This window comes from Lissotriton vulgaris, chromosome 10 (genome assembly GCF_964263255.1).
Source record: "Lissotriton vulgaris chromosome 10, aLisVul1.2, whole genome shotgun sequence".
Classification (NCBI taxonomy): Eukaryota; Metazoa; Chordata; class Amphibia; order Caudata; family Salamandridae; genus Lissotriton; species Lissotriton vulgaris.
In genome coordinates, this window is record NC_141698.1 from 1,124,856,758 (window position 1) to 1,124,879,330 (window position 22,573).

Consider the following 22,573-nt stretch of genomic DNA (forward strand, 5'->3'; position numbering starts at 1 on the left):
GATGGGGGATTTTGGAACAAAGTACTTCACCAAGTATACATAGATCCTGGGGAGAAAACACCTCAGAAGTCTGGAGGACCTCGACCGAGCCAGACTACCACACAGCTCCAGGACTTTTAATCAAAGCCCATAAGGAATAAGAAGATTTAAATATGCCTTCAGCTACTAGTAAACTGCAGGATACAAGCCCTGCGTTAGCCATTGCTGCAGCATTAAGTAACACACTTTCTTAATTACAATGATAGCTACACTCCATTTCTGTGTTTAGCCTGTAATGTGTTGAAGTGTTGTACAGCTAAAGGAACATGAGTTTTAGCCAGTTATAAGTGCCTTGTGCAATGTAAAACTTGCAATAATTCAAACTGTCAGTGAGTATCCCTCATGCAACAAACTTTAATAAAAGTTAGCAAAGGTAACATTGGGGGCCAGCAAAGGAGGTGTGGCCAAATGGCCAGAGCTGCCAACTTTGGAACTGTGGAGGTCCCGGCATCAGCTGAATAGCCAGCGATTGTGGGCACTTTTTTTTTACTCTGCCCCAAAGAAATTGGCCGCAAGTACAAATGCGGTGTATGTATTTATTAGGATGATGCCATTTCAGGAATTTGGTGACTCAACTTCCAGCATTGTTAAAGAGTTGCCAAATCACTGTCTGGATGTTTCAGATAGAGCTGGGAGCCCCATCGAGCCCAGACGTTGACTTTATGTATGCCTGAACAGAGGGTGTCAGACATATATTATTGCCTGGTAGAATTATTGAGATAATTCTCTTTAGTCCACTTCTCACAGACATTCTTACAATACATGCAGATGTCTTCCATATACAGCTTGAAAAAACTTAAAAACCTAGTCGCCCCATACTCAACCCCCTGTCCACAGTTCCATTAGGTGAGCAACTGCATTAATTTTGTTTCTTTTAAACACTGTGGTGTCTGTAAACGGAGGAGCCTTATGCTGCTGTGACTAGGAGAGCACACACCATGTTCTTCCCCTCCAGAATCCTTTTTATAAAGATGTAACTATTAAATGTCACTAAAGTAAGTTCCTGCAAAAAAGCAAGTGTGCCGCGAAATGACCTAATCAATGGCACAATATACAGGAAAACGGTCTGTAAAAGGGAGTTACTTGTCTTTACTAGGGTTAAAAGTACTATGGACCACAATAGGGAACTATAGATGTCCCGCAGTACCTCTATGCGGGCTGCGTTAAAAGGAACCATGACTTGTGGACAAACCTTCAAAATTAAGGATGGCTGGCCACCGTTCTCTGTACGTTAATATGACAAACTAATCCTACTCAAGTAAGTCACAAAAGTCCTGATCGCTGTCCCAAGTCTCTTCCTAAGGGCCCTATCCCTCGTGTCACCGTCCTCAGTTGCATAGTTCCCGCTTTAATGTATTCAGGACACCCTGTCACTCTCTGAAGGCCCGTATGGTAACGTGCGCGCCCCTGGCACTCACCCGGTGAGCTGGGTAGTTCAGTGGAAGCGAGCAGCAGAAGGCTCCCGGACTCTCCATCCTCGCCCTCTTCTTCCACTTGGTCTGCCCAGCTGGGCTTCGAGCTGTAAAAGAGAGGGATGGGGTAAGACACGGAGCTCCACTCAACCCCCTCTACCAGTGAAAAGAAATACTCTGCAGTCTTCCACTCACTCGTAGTCGCCGGTCGACATGGCTGCGGGAGGGCCCTCGGAAAAGGAGCCCAATGCTACGAACACAGCCCAAAGAGGAAACCACATGCGCGTGCGGGGACCTCGGGCTTCGCGAGGGATCTAGTCTCCTTTCTTTCTCCATGCTCCTGGCTAGTTACCGCGACCGCCCTTTTGGAATGGGCTGCATGCATTGACGAGTGAGAGAGACCATATTTAATCGGATTAGAATGCCCTGCAATAGAGGCCTTACTAGTGCTACCTTGTTAGACCTGGCACCTTGGCGTGAGTTTCCCTTCCACTTTTTGCTGGTGTGCCTCAGATGTTTGCTGGTTTTCCGCTACTCAGGGCACTGCGCCACGGCCAACCCGTGCCGCAGTGCAAGTGCTCCCTACTGAAAATTGTACATGTGATTGATGTCCATGATTGGTTCATTGGATTTACTGTTAGTCCTTAGTAAAGTGCACCAGGAGTGCCAGGGCCTGTAAATGCCAATACTGCTAGTGGGCCTGCAGCGCTGGTTGCGCCACCCACAGAAGCAGCCTTAAAATGTGTCTAGGGTCTGCCATTGCAGAACCTGCGTGCAGTCTGGTACTGTCATGCTGGCTGGGCAAGTGCACCCACTTGCCAGCCCCTAAACCTTCCCTTAACTTCATATTAGTCACCCCTATGGTAGGCCTGAGGGCAGGGTGCATTGTAAGTGTAAGGTAGGACAAGCCCTGATGTGTGTGGCATGTCCTAGTAGTGAATTACATCCAAATTCGTGTTTCACTATTGCAAGGCTACCTGCTCCCCTTAGGCCAGAATGGGCTGCTGGAATTATTACACTCTATAATCCCAGCAGGCTCAGGGAACATGGTAGAGAATCATGTTTAGTATGCCTGAACTCAGAATAATAAAATACTTCTTTTAGTAAAGTTTATTTTAATATCCTGGGTTTGCAAATGCTACTTTTAGAAAGTTAGCATTTGCTTGTCTAACCACTTCAGCCCGCCTCTGCTCTTGTGTGTATCTGACTGTCTGAGTGTGTGAGTGACAGGGCTGGGTGTCGACAGGTGGTGAATGGCAGGATGACACCTTAGTGGGAGGTGGGAGTTTCCCTGAGTGATGCATCAGGCTGTGCTCTGCCTCCACAATGCTGGCTCCGCCCTCCTGGGGAGCGACTGATGACTCAGCCTGCACCTGGACCAGGAAGGACCGAAGCTTGTCAACAAAGTGCTCAAGCTGCCCCTGTCTTCACAATGCCGGCTCCGCCCCCCTGGGGAGCGCCTGATGTGCCTGCCCTCACACTGAATGCAGAAGCAGAAGTACCCACCACAAGTGCTCAGGGACTGAGAACAGTTATGCAAAGGCCCCCCTGGCCTGTAAGAACAAAAGAAACTGGGTATAAAAGTAGGAGCCCTGCTCCTTGTAAATTAGATCCTGTTTGTGCTACAGAAGAAACTCTGCCCGAAGAGAAGGACCTGGAAGGACAAGGAGGAGTGCTGTCTCTGGCCTGTGTCTGGTGCCTTGCTGCAGAAGGAGAGGAAAGAAAAGACTACAAGAGACTTTTGCTTTTAATTAACTTTGTGCCAAACTCTGCTGAAAGATCTCCAAGGGCTTGCCTGTGAACTTGCCCCCTGACCAGCGCCCCAGGAACAGTGGGCGCTACCCCCTGACAGAGGAACCACTGCAAGACGCTGTTTTCCTTCTGCAAGCCTCTCCAGGAAAAGCGGAGCGCGCAGTGACCATCGCACTCTTCAGCAACGCTCTGGGAGCTGCCCTCCCTCTAAACAAAGTGACTGCCGCCTGCCTGGCCCAGAAGCATCGTGAAGATCAGCCCAGCTGATCCGAGCACCGTGACTGACCCCGAGCTGCAGCTCGCAACGTGAAGAGAGGTGGCGCCCGGTGCCTGCTTGCACCCCTTCGTGTCTTGTGCCCCTGAACGCGCCGCCGCTGTCCGAGAAACAGCTGTTGCGTGGGGTGCCTGAACGTCGCCTGGATTACTAGAGGCCTGCGCCGAGGATCGCTGTCTTCTGCGTGTGCCCTCCTGGTCAGGAAATCCCGAGGCGCTTGCCCAGTGCAACCCGGCCCGCGCCGCAACGCCAACCCCCGAGCCAGAGCCGAGCCGCCGCTCGCTCCAAACATCGGACGGAAGACAACGCGACGCGGACTACCGCACTGACCTGCGCCCAACCATCTCTCCAGCAAGGTACTGTTCTTCTCCCTCTGCCTCGCCCAGCCCTCGGAGCTGCGTGCGAAGCACTCCCAGGGCCCCCGCTCTCTCCCCCTGTCAGCCGCGCACAGCCGCGCAGCCCGCCCGGAGAGGCAGGCGCTGACTCCCCGGCCGCCGCTCCCGCCAGAAGCGTGAGAGTGGGCAGACCGGGCCCGTTTTTCATCGCGAAGGAGCCGAGGGGCGCAGAGAGGCCCTCGGACAGCTGGGGGAATCCGGGTTGATTATCAGGACGGAGAAAAGTACCGTGAGGGGCCTGGAATCCCCGTTGTTGAGGAGATAAGCTGACTAAGAACAAGAACTGTTTTTAAACACTGAGCAAAGATTGCTTATTGCTAAGAAAGAACTGTGGCAACCTAATCTAAAGTACACTGGAACCGTTTTAAGATGAACCAAGACTGTATTTACAAGCCTGCTTGAAATGTATATAAAGAATATATATTTTTACAAATACAGTTTGGTGTCATTGTGTGGTGGGTTGGTTGTGATGGTGTAATATTGCAAATGTTTAACCCTATGTGCCCCAGAGATTAGCCTGAGACTGCTTAAGCCACACTACCTAGAGGGTAAGCAGAGGTTGTCTTGAAGGTAACCCTCAGCCCTGACGAGGAAGAGAGAGTCCCTGCTTGTCGCTAGTGCTGCACTGCGCCAACTAGAGACTCCCCCTTCCTACATTGGTGGCAGCGGTGGGATCACGAATTTACATTTGCAGTGTTTTACCTTAGCCACTGACCATTGCATAGTGATTTCAGTCCGGTAACTTAGCCACAGACTTTGTTTTTAATTTTGCCAAGAGAAGATACCTAGTGTTGAAATCATGCCTGGCACCAACAGCGTTGATGGAGGAGAATTCATAGTCTCTGGTGCGTCGAAGCTTGAATGGGATGCATCCAAGCTGGATGACTACACCAAAAAGCAACTGAGTTTTTTCTGCAAGAAACTCAAAGTTCCACACACAGGGTGCAGGAACAAACCAGAGTTCTACAAGGCCCTGAAGGCCTGGATTGAATCTAGGGAGACGCCTGAGGATCAGAATGCACCTGGGGATCTAGTGGATCTTGAAAAACCAGACAGCGTGCATAGCTTTGGCAGAGGCCTGTCGCCAGAGGAGCTGGCAGACAGGAAAGAAACCAGGGATCATGAAATGAAGCTGGCAGAATTAAAAGTAAAGAGCCAACTGGAGCTTGAGAGCAAAAGACTGGCTCTGGAAGAGCGAAAACACCAAATGGATTATGAGGTGAAAATGAGGGAGATGAGTCTAAAAGAGAAAGGCTTGGATCATCCTCCCTCTGGTGGCAGCACAACGCCGGTGCAGGTAGAGTCAAGAGTGCACATCCCCAAAGATGTAGTAAAAGAGTTCTTTAAGGGGGATGACATAGGACAGTGGTTTAGGGCATATGAGGTAGCCATGTCCTCCCACCGGGTCCCTGACAAGGATTGGGGAGCGGGGTTGTGGGGAAGGTTCCTTAGCGAAGGGCGGGACACCCTGCTAGATTTGCCCATTGAAAACCAGAGATCCTATTCCCACATGAAAGAAGCTTTAATGAACAGGTATGGGCTTACCCCTGAAATGTATAGACAGAAGTTTACGGGGTGTACTAAGCGGCCTGGGAATACGTATGTGGAGTATGTGACTTTTTTTTGCAGAGCACTGGATGGTTGGGTGAAGGGTAACACAGTGAATGATTTTCAAGGTCTCTTTGATTTAATTGCATGGGAGCACTTGTCTGATCACTGTTTTCCTGAGTTACGCCAGCACCTGATAGATAGCAAGCTGTCCAACCCGAGGAAGCTTGCTGAGGAGGCGGACCGCTGGCTCAGCACCAGGGTCCACAAGGGTCCAGTGGGAGACTCCGCCAAGGGTGGGCAGGGTCCCCAGCAGAAGAGTGGGGGGGACAAGGGAAAACAGAAAGGGTTCCAAAAAGGCCCCCAAAGTAATCCCCAAGGGGACCAGCAGAAAGGTTCTCAGCCTCCCCCACCCCCAAAGCAGAATGGGGCCCCGACAGGTAGACCTGTTCCAAAGGGGCCCTTCAATTGTTTCAAATGTGGTGACCCGAGGCACATATCCAGTGACCCCAAGTGTCGCCTGTTTGGAAAACCAGCACCCACTGGTGCTCCGCCCCGACAAGTGACTAGTGTTCACTTAGGAGAAGAAGTGATGGTCCCGGGGGGTGGAGATCCTGTTCAGATGACCCTAGTCTCTCTAGGAGACAGTGAGATGCTCCCTACAAACTACCTGCCCTCTAACACTAAGAAATATGGGCAGGTGGTGACCATTAATGGTAAGGAAGCTGAGGCTCTTAGAGATACAGGAGCCAGTGTGACTGCAGTGAGGCAGCACCTGGTGTCTCAAGAGCAGGTTGTACCCCATGCCTACTGTAGGGTTATCAATGCTGATAATTCAGAGAGTCAGTGTCCGATGGCTCAAGTTCCCTTCGAGTGGGGGGGGGTCTCTGGTACTCTGCAGGTTTGTGTGAGAACGGCCATGCCTGTAGACTGTTTGCTAGGGAATGACTTGGAGCACTCCCCTTGGGAAAAGGTGGAGAAGACGACTCACCTGAGGATGGTGGGTCTGCCTGACTGGGCGTGCGTGACCACCCGGTCAATGGCAGCCAGTAGGGGTGATCAAGAGATCCTGGGGCCTGAAGGAGAGGCCCAGGAACCGGCCTTAGAGAGAAGGCGCAGGGGGCGCGGGAAACCGGCCCCTGAAGTTCTCACGGTCCAGGAGGAAGCAGACCTTGAGGGGGATGCCCTGGAGCCTACTGGGGAACAGATTGCCGAACTGGGGGACCTGCCTGAGCTGACCCATTGGCAGCAAGAAGGAGGCCCCTCCAGGGAGGAATTCTGCAGGGAGCAGAAAGAATGCCCTTCTCACGTGGGTATGCGGCAGCAGGCTGCAGACCAGGCCAATGGTGTTCAGGCCAAAACACATTATGTGTACTGGGAGAATGACCTCCTGTATTCAGAGCCTAAGGCTGCTGAACCTGGGTCAGCCCGTGTGCTGGTGGTACCCCAGAAGTTCAGAGCCTTCCTACTGGGACTGGCTCACGATGTGCCTTTAGCAGGACATTTGGGGATGGACAAGACCTATGACAGGCTTGTCACCCAATTTTACTGGCCCCAAATGCACAAGAGCTCAGATGCTCATTGTAGGACCTGTCCAACTTGCCAGGCAAGTGGGAAGAGCGGAGGGAAGAACAAGGCTCCCCTCCAACCCTTCCCTGTGGTCGGTACGCCATTCCAACGAGTGGGTATTGACATTGTTGGGCCTCTGGACCCCAAGACAGCCATGGGTACCAGGTTCATCCTGGTCTTGGTGGACCATGCCACCCGGTACCCTGAAGCCATCCCTCTGAGGACAGTGACGGCCCCCGTGGTGGGGCGTGCACTGATGGGAATTTTCTCACGAGTAGGATTCCCTCTAGAGGTGGTGAGCGGCAGGGGGACCAACTTCATATCCAAGTATATGAAGTCCCTTTGGCAAGAGTGTGGTGTAACCTACAAGTTCACCACACCTTACCATCCCCAAGGAAACGGGTTGGTTGAGAGATTTAACCGAACCCTGAAGGGCATGATCATGGGCCTGGAAGGTCCAATGAGGCGTAAGTGGGACGTCCTCTTGCCATGCCTGCTCTTTGCATACCGCGAGGTGCCACAGAAGTCCCTAGGGTTCAGCCCATATGAACTGCTGTACGGTCACCCCGTGAGAGGACCACTGAGTTTGGTAAAGGAAGGCTGGGAGCAATCTCCCAGGAAACCTCCCCAGAATGTATATAGCTACATGCTGGCCTCCAGAAACCAAACCAGGCGCTTCAGACAACTTGCCGAGGCAAATCTGGAAGCCAGCCAGGAGGAGATGAAGCGGTGGTACGACCAGAATGCCACTCTGGTCGAGCTTCAGCCTGGACAAGAGGTGTATGTCCTGGCCCCAGTGGAACCCTGTGCCCTTCAGGATAAGTGGACAGGTCCATTTGAGGTTGTGGAGCGCAAGAGCCCAGTGACATACTTGGTGGACATGAAGACACCCAGGAACCCTTTGAGGGTCCTACATGTCAACCCCCTCAAGCCCCACTTAAGAAGGTCCGAAGTGGGCATGTTGTTGGCAACTGATGATGGACTGGAGGAGGAGTCTGAGCCTCTTCCTGACCTCTTAGTGGCCTGTGAGAAAGATGGGTCAGTGGATGGAGTTAACCTCTCACCCACCCTGACCGCTGAACAACAGGAAGACTGCCGCCAGTTGCTGGGGCAGTTTCCAGATCTGTTCTCCCTGGTTCCTAGTGTCACAGATTGGTGCGTCCATGATGTGGACACAGGAGACAGCTTACCTGTGAAGCATAAGGCTTACAGAGTGACTGACAGGGTCAGAGCCTGCATCAAGGAGGAGGTCTCCAAGATGCTCGCTCTTGGGGTGGTTGAGTCTTCCAGCAGTCCTTGGTCCAGCCCCGTGGTCTTGGTCCCAAAGGCTGCTGCGCCGGGAGCCACACCTGAACTCCGGTTCTGTGTGGACTACAGAGGACTCAATTCAGTCACCAAGACTGACGCGCACCCCATCCCCAGAGCTGATGAGCTCATTGATCGGCTAGGGGCTGCCCAGTTCCTCAGCACGTTTGATTTAACGTCTGGGTACTGGCAGATCGCCTTGACCGATGGGGCAAAGGAGAGGTCAGCATTCTCTACACCAGATGGGCATTTCCAGTTCCGGGTTATGCCATTTGGAATGAAGAATGCCCCTGCCACCTTTCAGAGATTGGTCAACCAGGTGTTGGCTGGGCTGGATGAGTTCAGTGCCGCCTACCTGGATTACATCGCGGTGTTCAGTGGCACCTGGCCAGAACACCTGCGACACCTCTGGGAAGTGTTGATGGCCCTGCGCAGAGCAGGCCTCACAATCAAGGCAAGCAAGTGCCAGATTGGGCAGGGTTTAGTGGTGTACTTGGGACACCAAGTGGGGAGTGGCAAGGTGGCACCCTTGCAACCCAAAATTGAGACCATCCTGGCTTGGGAACCCCCCAAGACCCAGACTGCAGTGAGAGCCTTCCTGGGGCTCACTGGGTATTACAGGAGGTTTGTCAATGGCTATGGCACGTTTGTGACCCCCTTGACAGAGCTGACTTCGAAGAAGCAGCCCAAGAATGTGATTTGGAATGACACCTGTCAGAAGGCTTTTGACACCCTGAAGACTGCCATGTGTACGGCGCCCGTGCTCCTGGCTCCTGATTTCTCCAAGGAATTCATAGTGCAAACAGACACTTCAGAGCATGGTGTAGGGGCTGTTCTCTCACAGATGACTGAGGAGGGCTGGGACCAACCCGTAGCCTTCATCAGTAGGAGGTTACTTCCACGGGAAAGTAGGTGGAGTGCAATAGAGCGAGAAGCATTTGCTGTGGTCTGGGCACTGCAGAAGCTAAGACCCTACTTGTTTGGGTCTCACTTCCGAGTTCAGACGGACCACAGGCCCCTCAGATGGTTGATGCAAATGAGGGGTGAGAACCCAAAACTGTTAAGGTGGTCCATTTCTCTACAGAGTATGGACTTTACGGTGGAACACCGCCCTGGCACAGATCACGCCAATGCTGATGGTCTGTCCAGTTTTTTCCGCCTTAGTGATGTGGAACTCCCTGGGGAAGGGTAGTTCCCCCCACATTTCAGCTGGAGGGGACACGTGTTAGACCTGGCGCCTTGGCGTGAGTTTCCCTTCCACTTTTTGCTGGTGTGCCTCAGATGTTTGCTGGTTTTCCGCTACTCAGGGCACTGCGCCACGGCCAACCCGTGCCGCAGTGCAAGTGCTCCCTACTGAAAATTGTACATGTATTGATGTCCATGATTGGTTCATTGGATATACTGTTAGTCCTTAGTAAAGTGCACCAGGAGTGCCAGGGCCTGTAAATGCCAATACTGCTAGTGGGCCTGCAGCGCTGGTTGCGCCACCCACAGAAGCAGCCTTAAAATGTGTCTAGGGTCTGCCATTGCAGAACCTGCGTGCAGTCTGGTACTGTCATGCTGGCTGGGCAAGTGCACCCACTTGCCAGCCCCTAAACCTTCCCTTAACTTCATATTAGTCACCCCTATGGTAGGCCTGAGGGCAGGGTGCATTGTAAGTGTAAGGTAGGACAAGCCCTGATGTGTGTGGCATGTCCTAGTAGTGAATTACATCCAAATTCGTTTTTCACTATTGCAAGGCTACCTGCTCCCCTTAGGCCAGAATGGGCTGCTGGAATTATTACACTCTATAATCCCAGCAGGCTCAGGGAACATGGTAGAGAATCATGTTTAGTATGCCTGAACTCAGAATAATAAAATACTTCTTTTAGTAAAGTTTATTTTAATATCCTGGGTTTGCAAATGCTACTTTTAGAAAGTTAGCATTTGCTTGTCTAACCACGTCAGCCCGCCTCTGCTCTTGTGTGTATCTGACTGTCTGAGTGTGTGAGTGACAGGGCTGGGTGTCGACAGGTGGTGAATGGCAGGATGACACCTTAGTGGGAGGTGGGAGTTTCCCTGAGTGATGCATCAGGCTGTGCTCTGCCTCCACAATGCTGGCTCCGCCCTCCTGGGGAGCGACTGATGACTCAGCCTGCACCTGGACCAGGAAGGACCGAAGCTTGTCAACAAAGTGCTCAAGCTGCCCCTGTCTTCACAATGCCGGCTCCGCCCCCCTGGGGAGCGCCTGATGTGCCTGCCCTCACACTGAATGCAGAAGCAGAAGTACCCACCACAAGTGCTCAGGGACTGAGAACAGTTATGCAAAGGCCCCCCTGGCCTGTAAGAACAAAAGAAACTGGGTATAAAAGTAGGAGCCCTGCTCCTTGTAAATTAGATCCTGTTTGTGCTACAGAAGAAACTCTGCCCGAAGAGAAGGACCTGGAAGGACAAGGAGGAGTGCTGTCTCTGGCCTGTGTCTGGTGCCTTGCTGCAGAAGGAGAGGAAAGAAAAGACTACAAGAGACTTTTGCTTTTAATTAACTTTGTGCCAAACTCTGCTGAAAGATCTCCAAGGGCTTGCCTGTGAACTTGCCCCCTGACCAGCGCCCCAGGAACAGTGGGCGCTACCCCCCGACAGAGGAACCACTGCAAGACGCTGTTTTCCTTCTGCAAGCCTCTCCAGGAAAAGCGGAGCGCGCTGTGACCATCGCGCTCTTCAGCAACGCTCTGGGAGCTGCCCTCCCTCTAAACAAAGTGACTGCCGCCTGCCTGGCCCAGAAGCATCGTGAAGATCAGCCCAGCTGATCCGAGCACCGTGACTGACCCCGAGCTGCAGCTCGCAACGTGAAGAGAGGTGGCGCCCGGTGCCTGCTTGCACCCCTTCGTGTCTTGTGCCCCTGAACGCGCCGCCGCTGTCCGAGAAACAGCTGTTGCGTGGGGTGCCTGAACGTCGCCTGGATTACTAGAGGCCTGCGCCGAGGATCGCTGTCTTCTGCGTGTGCCCTCCTGGTCAGGAAATCCCGAGGCGCTTGCCCAGTGCAACCCGGCCCGTGCCAAAACGCCAACCCCCGAGCCAGAGCCGAGCCGCCGCTCGCTCCAAACATCGGACGGAAGACAACGCGACGCGGACTACCGCACTGACCTGCGCCCAACCATCTCTCCAGCAAGGTACTGTTCTTCTCCCTCTGCCTCGCCCAGCCCTCGGAGCTGCGTGCGGAGCACTCCCAGGGCCCCCGCTCTCTCCCCCTGTCAGCCGCGCACAGCCGCGCAGCCCGCCCGGAGAGGCAGGCGCTGACTCCCCGGCCGCCGCTCCCGCCAGAAGCGTGAGAGTGGGCAGACCGGGCCCGTTTTTCATCGCGAAGGAGCCGAGGGGCGCAGAGAGGCCCTCGGACAGCTGGGGGAATCCGGGTTGATTATCAGGACGGAGAAAAGTACCGTGAGGGGCCTGGAATCCCCGTTGTTGAGGAGATAAGCTGACTAAGAACAAGAACTGTTTTTAAACACTGAGCAAAGATTGCTTATTGCTAAGAAAGAACTGTGGCAACCTAATCTAAAGTACACTGGAACCGTTTTAAGTTGAACCAAGACTGTATTTACAAGCCTGCTTGAAATGTATATAAAGAATATATATTTTTACAAATACAGTTTGGTGTCATTGTGTGGTGGGTTGGTTGTGATGGTGTAATATTGCAAATGTTTAACCCTATGTGCCCCAGAGATTAGCCTGAGACTGCTTAAGCCACACTACCTAGAGGGTAAGCAGAGGTTGTCTTGAAGGTAACCCTCAGCCCTGACGAGGAAGAGAGAGTCCCTGCTTGTCGTTAGTGCTGCACTGCGCCAACTAGAGACTCCCCCTTCCTACATTGGTGGCAGCGGTGGGATCACGAATTTACATTTGCAGTGTTTTACCTTAGCCACTGACCATTGCATAGTGATTTCAGTCCGGTAACTTAGCCACAGACTTTGTTTTTAATTTTGCCAAGAGAAGATACCTAGTGTTGAAATCATGCCTGGCACCAACAGCGTTGATGGAGGAGAATCCATAGTCTCTGGTGCGTCGAAGCTTGAATGGGATGCATCCAAGCTGGATGACTACACCAAAAAGCAACTGAGTTTTTTCTGCAAGAAACTCAAAGTTCCACACACAGGGTGCAGGAACAAACCAGAGTTCTACAAGGCCCTGAAGGCCTGGATTGAATCTAGGGAGACGCCTGAGGATCAGAATGCACCTGGGGATCTAGTGGATCTTGAAAAACCAGACAGCGTGCATAGCTTTGGCAGAGGCCTGTCGCCAGAGGAGCTGGCAGACAGGAAAGAAACCAGGGATCATGAAATGAAGCTGGCAGAATTAAAAGTAAAGAGCCAACTGGAGCTTGAGAGCAAAAGACTGGCTCTGGAAGAGCGAAAACACCAAATGGATTATGAGGTGAAAATGAGGGAGATGAGTCTAAAAGAGAAAGGCTTGGATCATCCTCCCTCTGGTGGCAGCACAACGCCGGTGCAGGTAGAGTCAAGAGTGCACATCCCCAAAGATGTAGTAAAAGAGTTCTTTAAGGGGGATGACATAGGACAGTGGTTTAGGGCATATGAGGTAGCCATGTCCTCCCACCGGGTCCCTGACAAGGATTGGGGAGCGGGGTTGTGGGGAAGGTTCCTTAGCGAAGGGCGGGACACCCTGCTAGATTTGCCCATTGAAAACCAGAGATCCTATTCCCACATGAAAGAAGCTTTAATGAACAGGTATGGGCTTACCCCTGAAATGTATAGACAGAAGTTTACGGGGTGTACTAAGCGGCCTGGGAATACGTATGTGGAGTATGTGACTTTTTTTTGCAGAGCACTGGATGGTTGGGTGAAGTGTAACACAGTGAATGATTTTCAAGGTCTCTTTGATTTAATTGCATGGGAGCACCTGTCTGATCACTGTTTTCCTGAGTTACGCCAGCACCTGATAGATAGCAAGCTGTCCAACCCGAGGAAGCTTGCTGAGGAGGTGGACCGCTGGCTCAGCACCAGGGTCCACAAGGGTCCAGTGGGAGACTCCGCCAAGGGTGGGCAGGGTCCCCAGCAGAAGAGTGGGGGGGACAAGGGAAAACAGAAAGGGTTCCAAAAAGGCCCCCAAAGTAATCCCCAAGGGGACCAGCAGAAAGGTTCTCAGCCTCCCCCACCCCCAAAGCAGAATGGGGCCCCGACAGGTAGACCTGTTCCAAAGGAGCCCTTCAATTGTTTCAAATGCGGTGACCCGAGGCACATATCCAGTGACCCCAAGTGTCGCCTGTTTGGAAAACCAGCACCCACTGGTGCTCCGCCCCGACAAGTGACTAGTGTTCACTTAGGAGAAGAAGTGATGGTCCCGGGGGGTGGAGATCCTGTTCAGATGACCCTAGTCTCTCTAGGAGACAGTGAGATGCTCCCTACAAACTACCTGCCCTCTAACACTAAGAAATATGGGCAGGTGGTGACCATTAATGGTAAGGAAGCTGAGGCTCTTAGAGATACAGGAGCCAGTGTGACTGCAGTGAGGCAGCACCTGGTGTCTCAAGAGCAGGTTGTACCCCATGCCTACTGTAGGGTTATCAATGCTGATAATTCAGAGAGTCAGTGTCCGATGGCTCAAGTTCCCTTCGAGTGGGGGGGGGTCTCTGGTACTCTGCAGGTTTGTGTGAGAACGGCCATGCCTGTAGACTGTTTGCTAGGGAATGACTTGGAGCACTCCCCTTGGGAAAAGGTGGAGAAGACGACTCACCTGAGGATGGTGGGTCTGCCTGACTGGGCGTGCGTGACCACCCGGTCAATGGCAGCCAGTAGGGGTGATCAAGAGATCCTGGGGCCTGAAGGAGAGGCCCAGGAACCGGCCTTAGAGAGAAGGCGCAGGGGGCGCGGGAAACCGGCCCCTGAAGTTCTCACGGTCCAGGAGGAAGCAGACCTTGAGGGGGATGCCCTGGAGCCTACTGGGGAACAGATTGCCGAACTGGGGGACCTGCCTGAGCTGACCCATTGGCAGCAAGAAGGAGGCCCCTCCAGGGAGGAATTCTGCAGGGAGCAGAAAGAATGCCCTTCTCACGTGGGTATGCGGCAGCAGGCTGCAGACCAGGCCAATGGTGTTCAGGCCAAAACACATTATGTGTACTGGGAGAATGACCTCCTGTATTCAGAGCCTAAGGCTGCTGAACCTGGGTCAGCCCGTGTGCTGGTGGTACCCCAGAAGTTCAGAGCCTTCCTACTGGGACTGGCTCACGATGTGCCTTTAGCAGGACATTTGGGGATGGACAAGACCTATGACAGGCTTGTCACCCAATTTTACTGGCCCCAAATGCACAAGAGCTCAGATGCTCATTGTAGGACCTGTCCAACTTGCCAGGCAAGTGGGAAGAGCGGAGGGAAGAACAAGGCTCCCCTCCAACCCTTCCCTGTGGTCGGTACGCCATTCCAACGAGTGGGTATTGACATTGTTGGGCCTCTGGACCCCAAGACAGCCATGGGCAACAGGTTCATCCTGGTCTTGGTGGACCATGCCACCCGGTACCCTGAAGCCATCCCTCTGAGGACAGTGATGGCCCCCGTGGTGGGGCGTGCACTGATGGGAATTTTCTCACGAGTAGGATTCCCTCTAGAGGTGGTGAGCGGCAGGGGGACCAACTTCATATCCAAGTATATGAAGTCCCTTTGGCAAGAGTGTGGTGTAACCTACAAGTTCACCACACCTTACCATCCCCAAGGAAACGGGTTGGTTGAGAGATTTAACCGAACCCTGAAGGGCATGATCATGGGCCTGGAAGGTCCAATGAGGCGTAAGTGGGACGTCCTCTTGCCATGCCTGCTCTTTGCATACCGCGAGGTGCCACAGAAGTCCCTAGGGTTCAGCCCATATGAACTGCTGTACGGTCACCCCGTGAGAGGACCACTGAGTTTGGTAAAGGAAGGCTGGGAGCAATCTCCCAGGAAACCTCCCCAGAATGTATATAGCTACATGCTGGCCTTCAGAAACCAAACCAGGCGCTTCAGACAACTTGCCGAGGCAAATCTGGAAGCCAGCCAGGAGGAGATGAAGCGGTGGTACGACCAGAATGCCACTCTGGTCGAGCTTCAGCCTGGACAAGAGGTGTATGTCCTGGCCCCAGTGGAACCCTGTGCCCTTCAGGATAAGTGGACAGGTCCATTTGAGGTTGTGGAGCGCAAGAGCCCAGTGACATACTTGGTGGACATGAAGACACCCAGGAACCCTTTGAGGGTCCTACATGTCAACCGCCTCAAGCCCCACTTAAGAAGGTCCGAAGTGGGCATGTTGTTGGCAACTGATGATGGACTGGAGGAGGAGTCTGAGCCTCTTCCTGACCTCTTAGTGGCCTGTGAGAAAGATGGGTCAGTGGATGGAGTTAACCTCTCACCCACCCTGACCGCTGAACAACAGGAAGACTGCCGCCAGTTGCTGGGGCAGTTTCCAGATCTGTTCTCCCTGGTTCCTAGTGTCACAGATTGGTGCGTCCATGATGTGGACACAGGAGACAGCTTACCTGTGAAGCATAAGGCTTACAGAGTGACTGACAGGGTCAGAGCCTGCATCAAGGAGGAGGTCTCCAAGATGCTCGCTCTTGGGGTGGTTGAGTCTTCCAGCAGTCCTTGGTCCAGCCCCGTGGTCTTGGTCCCAAAGGCTGCTGCGCCGGGAGCCACACCTGAACTCCGGTTCTGTGTGGACTACAGAGGACTCAATTCAGTCACCAAGACTGACGCGCACCCCATCCCCAGAGCTGATGAGCTCATTGATCGGCTAGGGGCTGCCCAGTTCCTCAGCACGTTTGATTTAACGTCTGGGTACTGGCAGATCGCCTTGACCGATGGGGCAAAGGAGAGGTCAGCATTCTCTACACCAGATGGGCATTTTCAGTTCCGGGTTATGCCATTTGGAATGAAGAATGCCCCTGCCACCTTTCAGAGATTGGTCAACCAGGTGTTGGCTGGGCTGGATGAGTTCAGTGCCGCCTACCTGGATTACATCGCGGTGTTCAGTGGCACCTGGCCAGAACACCTGCGACACCTCTGGGAAGTGTTGATGGCCCTGCGCAGAGCAGGCCTCACAATCAAGGCAAGCAAGTGCCAGATTGGGCAGGGTTTAGTGGTGTACTTGGGACACCAAGTGGGGAGTGGCAAGGTGGCACCCTTGCAACCCAAAATTGAGACCATCCTGGCTTGGGAACCCCCCAAGACCCAGACTGCAGTGAGAGCCTTCCTGGGGCTCACTGGGTATTACAGGAGGTTTGTCAAGGGCTATGGCACGATTGTGACCCCCTTGACAGAGCTGACTTCGAAGAAGCAGCCCAAGAATGTGATTTGGACTGACACCTGTCAGAAGGCTTTTGACACCCTGAAGACTGCCATGTGTACGGCGCCCGTGCTCCTGGCTCCTGATTTCTCCAAGGAATTCATAGTGCAAACAGACGCTTCAGAGCATGGTGTAGGGGCTATTCTCTCACAGATGACTGAGGAGGGCTGGGACCAACCCGTAGCCTTCATCAGTAGGAGGTTACTTCCACGGGAAAGTAGGTGGAGTGCAATAGAGCGAGAAGCATTTGCTGTGGTCTGGGCACTGAAGAAGCTAAGACCCTACTTGTTTGGGTCTCACTTCCGAGTTCAGACGGACCACAGGCCCCTCAGATGGTTGATGCAAATGAGGGGTGAGAACCCAAAACTGTTAAGGTGGTCCATTTCTCTACAGAGTATGGACTTTACGGTGGAACACCGCCCTGGCACAGATCACGCCAATGCTGATGGTCTGTCCAGTTTTTTCCGCCTTAGTGATGTGGAACTCCCTGGGGAAGGGTAGTTCCCCCCACATTTCAGCTGGAGGGGACACGTGTTAGACCTGGCACCTTGGCGTGAGTTTCCCTTCCACTTTTTGCTGGTGTGCCTCAGATGTTTGCTGGTTTTCCGCTACTCAGGGCACTGCGCCACGGCCAACCCGTGCCGCAGTGCAAGTGCTCCCTACTGAAAATTGTACATGTATTGATGTCCATGATTGGTTCATTGGATATACTGTTAGTCCTTAGTAAAGTGCACCAGGAGTGCCAGGGCCTGTAAATGCCAATACTGCTAGTGGGCCTGCAGCGCTGGTTGCGCCACCCACAGAAGCAGCCTTAAAATGTGTCTAGGGTCTGCCATTGCAGAACCTGCGTGCAGTCTGGTACTGTCATGCTGGCTGGGCAAGTGCACCCACTTGCCAGCCCCTAAACCTTCCCTTAACTTCATATTAGTCACCCCTATGGTAGGCCTGAGGGCAGGGTGCATTGTAAGTGTAAGGTAGGACAAGCCCTGATGTGTGTGGCATGTCCTAGTAGTGAATTACATCCAAATTAGTTTTTCACTATTGCAAGGCTACCTGCTCCCCTTAGGCCAGAATGGGCTGCTGGAATTATTACACTCTATAATCCCAGCAGGCTCAGGGAACATGGTAGAGAATCATGTTTAGTATGCCTGAACTCAGAATAATAAAATACTTCTTTTAGTAAAGTTTATTTTAATATCCTGGGTTTGCAAATGCTACTTTTAGAAAGTTAGCATTTGCTTGTCTAACCATTTCAGCCCGCCTCTGCTCTTGTGTGTATCTGACTGTCTGAGTGTGTGAGTGACAGGGCTGGGTGTCGACAGGTGGTGAATGGCAGGATGACACCTTAGTGGGAGGTGGGAGTTTCCCTGAGTGATGCATCAGGCTGTGCTCTGCCTCCACAATGCTGGCTCTGCCCTCCTGGGGAGCGACTGATGACTCAGCCTGCACCTGGACCAGGAAGGACCGAAGCTTGTCAACAAAGTGCTCAAGCTGCCCCTGTCTTCACAATGCCGGCTCCGCCCCCCTGGGGAGCGGCTGATGTGCCTGCCCTCACACTGAATGCAGAAGCAGAAGTACCCACCACAAGTGCTCAGGGACTGAGAACAGTTATGCAAAGGCCCCCCTGGCCTGTAAGAACAAAAGAAACTGGGTATAAAAGTAGGAGCCCTGCTCCTTGTAAATTAGATCCTGTTTGTGCTACAGAAGAAACTCTGCCCGAAGAGAAGGACCTGGAAGGACAAGGAGGAGTGCTGTCTCTGGCCTGTGTCTGGTGCCTTGCTGCAGAAGGAGAGGAAAGAAAAGACTACAAGAGACTTTTGCTTTTAATTAACTTTGTGCCAAACTCTGCTGAAAGATCTCCAAGGGCTTGCCTGTGAACTTGCCCCCTGACCAGCGCCCCAGGAACAGTGGGCGCTACCCCCTGACAGAGGAACCACTGCAAGACGCTGTTTTCCTTCTGCAAGCCTCTCCAGGAAAAGCGGAGCGCGCTGTGACCATCGCGCTCTTCAGCAACGCTCTGGGAGCTGCCCTCCCTCTAAACAAAGTGACTGCCGCCTGCCTGGCCCAGAAGCATCGTGAAGATCAGCCCAGCTGATCCGAGCACCGTGACTGACCCCGAGCTGCAGCTCGCAACGTGAAGAGAGGTGGCGCCCGGTGCCTGCTTGCACCCCTTCGTGTCTTGTGCCCCTGAACGCGCCGCCGCTGTCCGAGAAACAGCTGTTGCGTGGGGTGCCTGAACGTCGCCTGGATTACTAGAGGCCTGCGCCGAGGATCGCTGTCTTCTGCGTGTGCCCTCCTGGTCAGGAAATCCCGAGGCGCTTGCCCAGTGCAACCCGGCCCGCGCCAAAACGCCAACCCCCGAGCCAGAGCCGAGCCGCCGCTCGCTCCAAACATCGGACGGAAGACAACGCGACGCGGACTACCGCACTGACCTGCGCCCAACCATCTCTCCAGCAAGGTACTGTTCTTCTCCCTCTGCCTCGCCCAGCCCTCGGAGCTGCGTGCGGAGCACTCCCAGGGCCCCCGCTCTTTCCCCCTGTCAGCCGCGCACAGCCGCGCAGCCCGCCCGGAGAGGCAGGCGCTGACTCCCCGGCCGCCGCTCCCGCCAGAAGCGTGAGAGTGGGCAGACCGGGCCCGTTTTTCATCGCGAAGGAGCCGAGGGGCGCAGAGAGGCCCTCGGACAGCTGGGGGAATCCGGGTTGATTATCAGGACTGAGAAAAGTACCGTGAGGGGCCTGGAATCCCCGTTGTTGAGGAGATAAGCTGACTAAGAACAAGAACTGTTTTTAAACACTGAGCAAAGATTGCTTATTGCTAAGAAAGAACTGTTGCAACCTAATCTAAAGTACACTGGAACCGTTTTAAGTTGAACCAAGACTGTATTTACAAGCCTGCTTGAAATTTATATAAAGAATATATATTTTTACAAATACAGTTTGGTGTCATTGTGTGGTGGGTTGGTTGTGATGGTGTAATATTGCAAATGTTTAACCCTATGTGCCCCAGAGATTAGCCTGAGACTGCTTAAGCTACACTACCTAGAGGGTAAGCAGAGGTTGTCTTGAAGGTAACCCTCAGCCCTGACGAGGAAGAGAGGGTCCCTGCTTGTCGCTAGTGCTGCACTGCGCCAACTAGAGACTCCCCCTTCCTACATACCTGTTTCCGTAAAAGATGTATACGGAGGCCCCTTTCACTGACAAATTTAAGACACAGAAACATGCTAATTTTGCTTTTGACAATTGTTTTATAAAGTGGAAAGCAGGACTGCAGGGGCAGCTAAATATAAAGCAGCGCAAAGTGATGTTTTTCTATTTACCAAAAAACTGGCATTTCTCCGAGCCATTTCTGAATGACCTCGGAGAAACATGGTGGTGTGGAGCGCTCCTCTCTTGCCTTCCAGAGATCGGAAAGCAAGAGAGGAGCGCTCCACACCACCATGTTTCTCCGAGGTCATTCAGAAATGGCTCGGAGAAAGCATCGTCTTTTTCAGATTCGGGGGTGTGGTTTTCATTCTCTCCTCTTCCCATTGGCTGGAAGGTAAAATTCCAGCCAATGGGAAGAGGAGAGAAAGAAAACAAGAAAGAAGCTTAAAAAAACGCCCCCGAATCCGAAAAAGACGGGGCTTGAACCGAGTGATGCCCCTCTCTTCCATTGGCTGGCCTCCGTTTAGGAAGCCAGCCAATGGAGAAGAGGGACGGGTTCAAGCCCCCTAACTAAGAAACATTAAATCTCGGAGCTCCGCCCACACTTCTATGCAGTGCTACGCAGTCCTCGACCTAAAAAGGAACCCCCTGAAGTTAATTTGTAGGTCTGGGAGTAAGAGGGAAACAAACCACAAAATAATGAAAAAAACTCCCACTCGACCTATATACTTTCTCGGTGGGCTTAAAACAGCTCTATGGGCTACCCTTTGCTATACAGATAAATCAAGCAATTGATAGTATGAATTTTATCATTTTATTATATTATTCAATTCATTCTTATTTTTGTATATACTTTTTTTATATTTCTATAATTATACAAAAATGAAAAGCATATTAGTGAAACCACAGAACATTCATAGTTGCAAATATGCAACTGTTCAATTTGTACATACATGTCACATTAATTTGAATACATCATCATAATTTATAAAAAATGCATGTATATTAGGACTTATGGTATATCCCATAATTCAACTACACAATCATATATCGATCACTTAAGAGTCAGGCATCAATGCGGCCATCACTGAATGTTGCCGCGTTCTTCATGATATGCCTATGCATCATGCAGAACACGGCAACATTCAGTGACTGCTGCATTGATGCCTGACTCTTAAGTGATCTAACATCAAGAAGTTAGTTACCTGAACTAGACACGTTGTAGAACGAGTACAAACATCAGCAAAATTTGCATCAAATGACCAGCCATTTTCTCACTGTTGACCAAGACATCTCTGGTGTACTATGTTACCTTAAAGTTTGAGTCGCCCCCTTGTGGATTTAATTGCCATTATCTTACCACTACTTACCCTTATAAGTGAGATGCATGTATACCTCGTCAACTTGGAAAGCGACCATGGTATCCCATAGAAGAATGAATGACTCTCAAGATCCCTCCACTCACCTTTATCGATTCCAAAAAGGGTGGTCCTGGTGAAGGTGGATACAATTTATAATCTCCACTGAAACGTGTTTTGACCTGGGTGCTGCGCAACCCCAGCGGCAACACAATCACGGATATCCTATGGGGCGTTCTCTCCATGACTTCCAAAGGTGTATGCCGACTCAGGCTGGGTAGTGTATGTATGTGATATGTTTGTTAGTGTTGTTTTGTGTGAGAGGTCAGGATGATTGTGTGGTTGAATTATAAGGATATACCATATGTTCCAATATGAATGCAATTTTTATAAATGATGATGATGTATTCAAATACATGTGACACGCATGTCCAAATTGAACAATTGCATATTTGCACTTATGAATGTTTTGTGGTTTCCCTAATATGCTTTTCATTTGTGTATAATTAGATAAATATAAAAAAAAGTATATATATAAAAATAAGAATGAACTGAATAATATAATAAAATGATAAAATTCATACAATCAGTTGTTTGATTTGTCTATATAGCAGAGGGTAGCACATAGAGCTGTTATAAGCCTACAGAGAAAGTATATAGGTCGAGTGGGAGTTTCTTTCATTATTTTGTGTTTGTTTCCACTCACCTTTGCCTCACAACCATTGTCTAGTGCTGCAAGGCCCAGCAAAGGAGACCCAGAATAGAGGGGCTTCACACCTTCAGCCTCACAACAATGGTGTTGCACTTCAAGCCAAGGGGAGCCCTGTTCCTCTCCATTGACCGCCCCACCATGATCCACAGCTGTGAGTCCCATGGGAGCGTTGTCCCATCCCATGGGCCTCATAGCTATGTCTAGGCCCATGAGATCTGACCCCATGGCCCTGGGCCTCACAACCATGGTCTGCTGCTGCAGGGCACAGGGGAGGAGAATCCCCTTCCCTTGGCCTTGTCGCCATGGTCCCCAGTCATCGCTGCAAGGGCCAAGTACGGTGGCTAATTGTCTATTACCACTTCACAGGACAATTTGTACCATTGAGGAAACTGCACATGTGAAAAAAACGTGTGTGTGCAGAGACTCCAGAAGATGTTATCTGGGGAGCAGGGGAATTACGAGTCACATAGCAGGTTTTTGGGGTTTCATTCAAAATCCAAGGTATTAGGCTTTGAAACACCAAAAGGTTTAAAGAATGAACCGTCGCACTCGTGATTGTGTTGAATTTGTAAAACGTTACCAAAAGGGTGGTTAGGCGCATACCTCTTTAACCTTGCACAGGCTTTTTAAATCCCAGGTATGTTTGTAATCACCATATCGGTAATCTTTATTACGGTATATAAACTTGAACTCAGCAAACTAAGATTGCGATAAACATTTCTTTCAGGTCAAACTCGCGCTTTCAAACCTATCCAATTTTGGCAA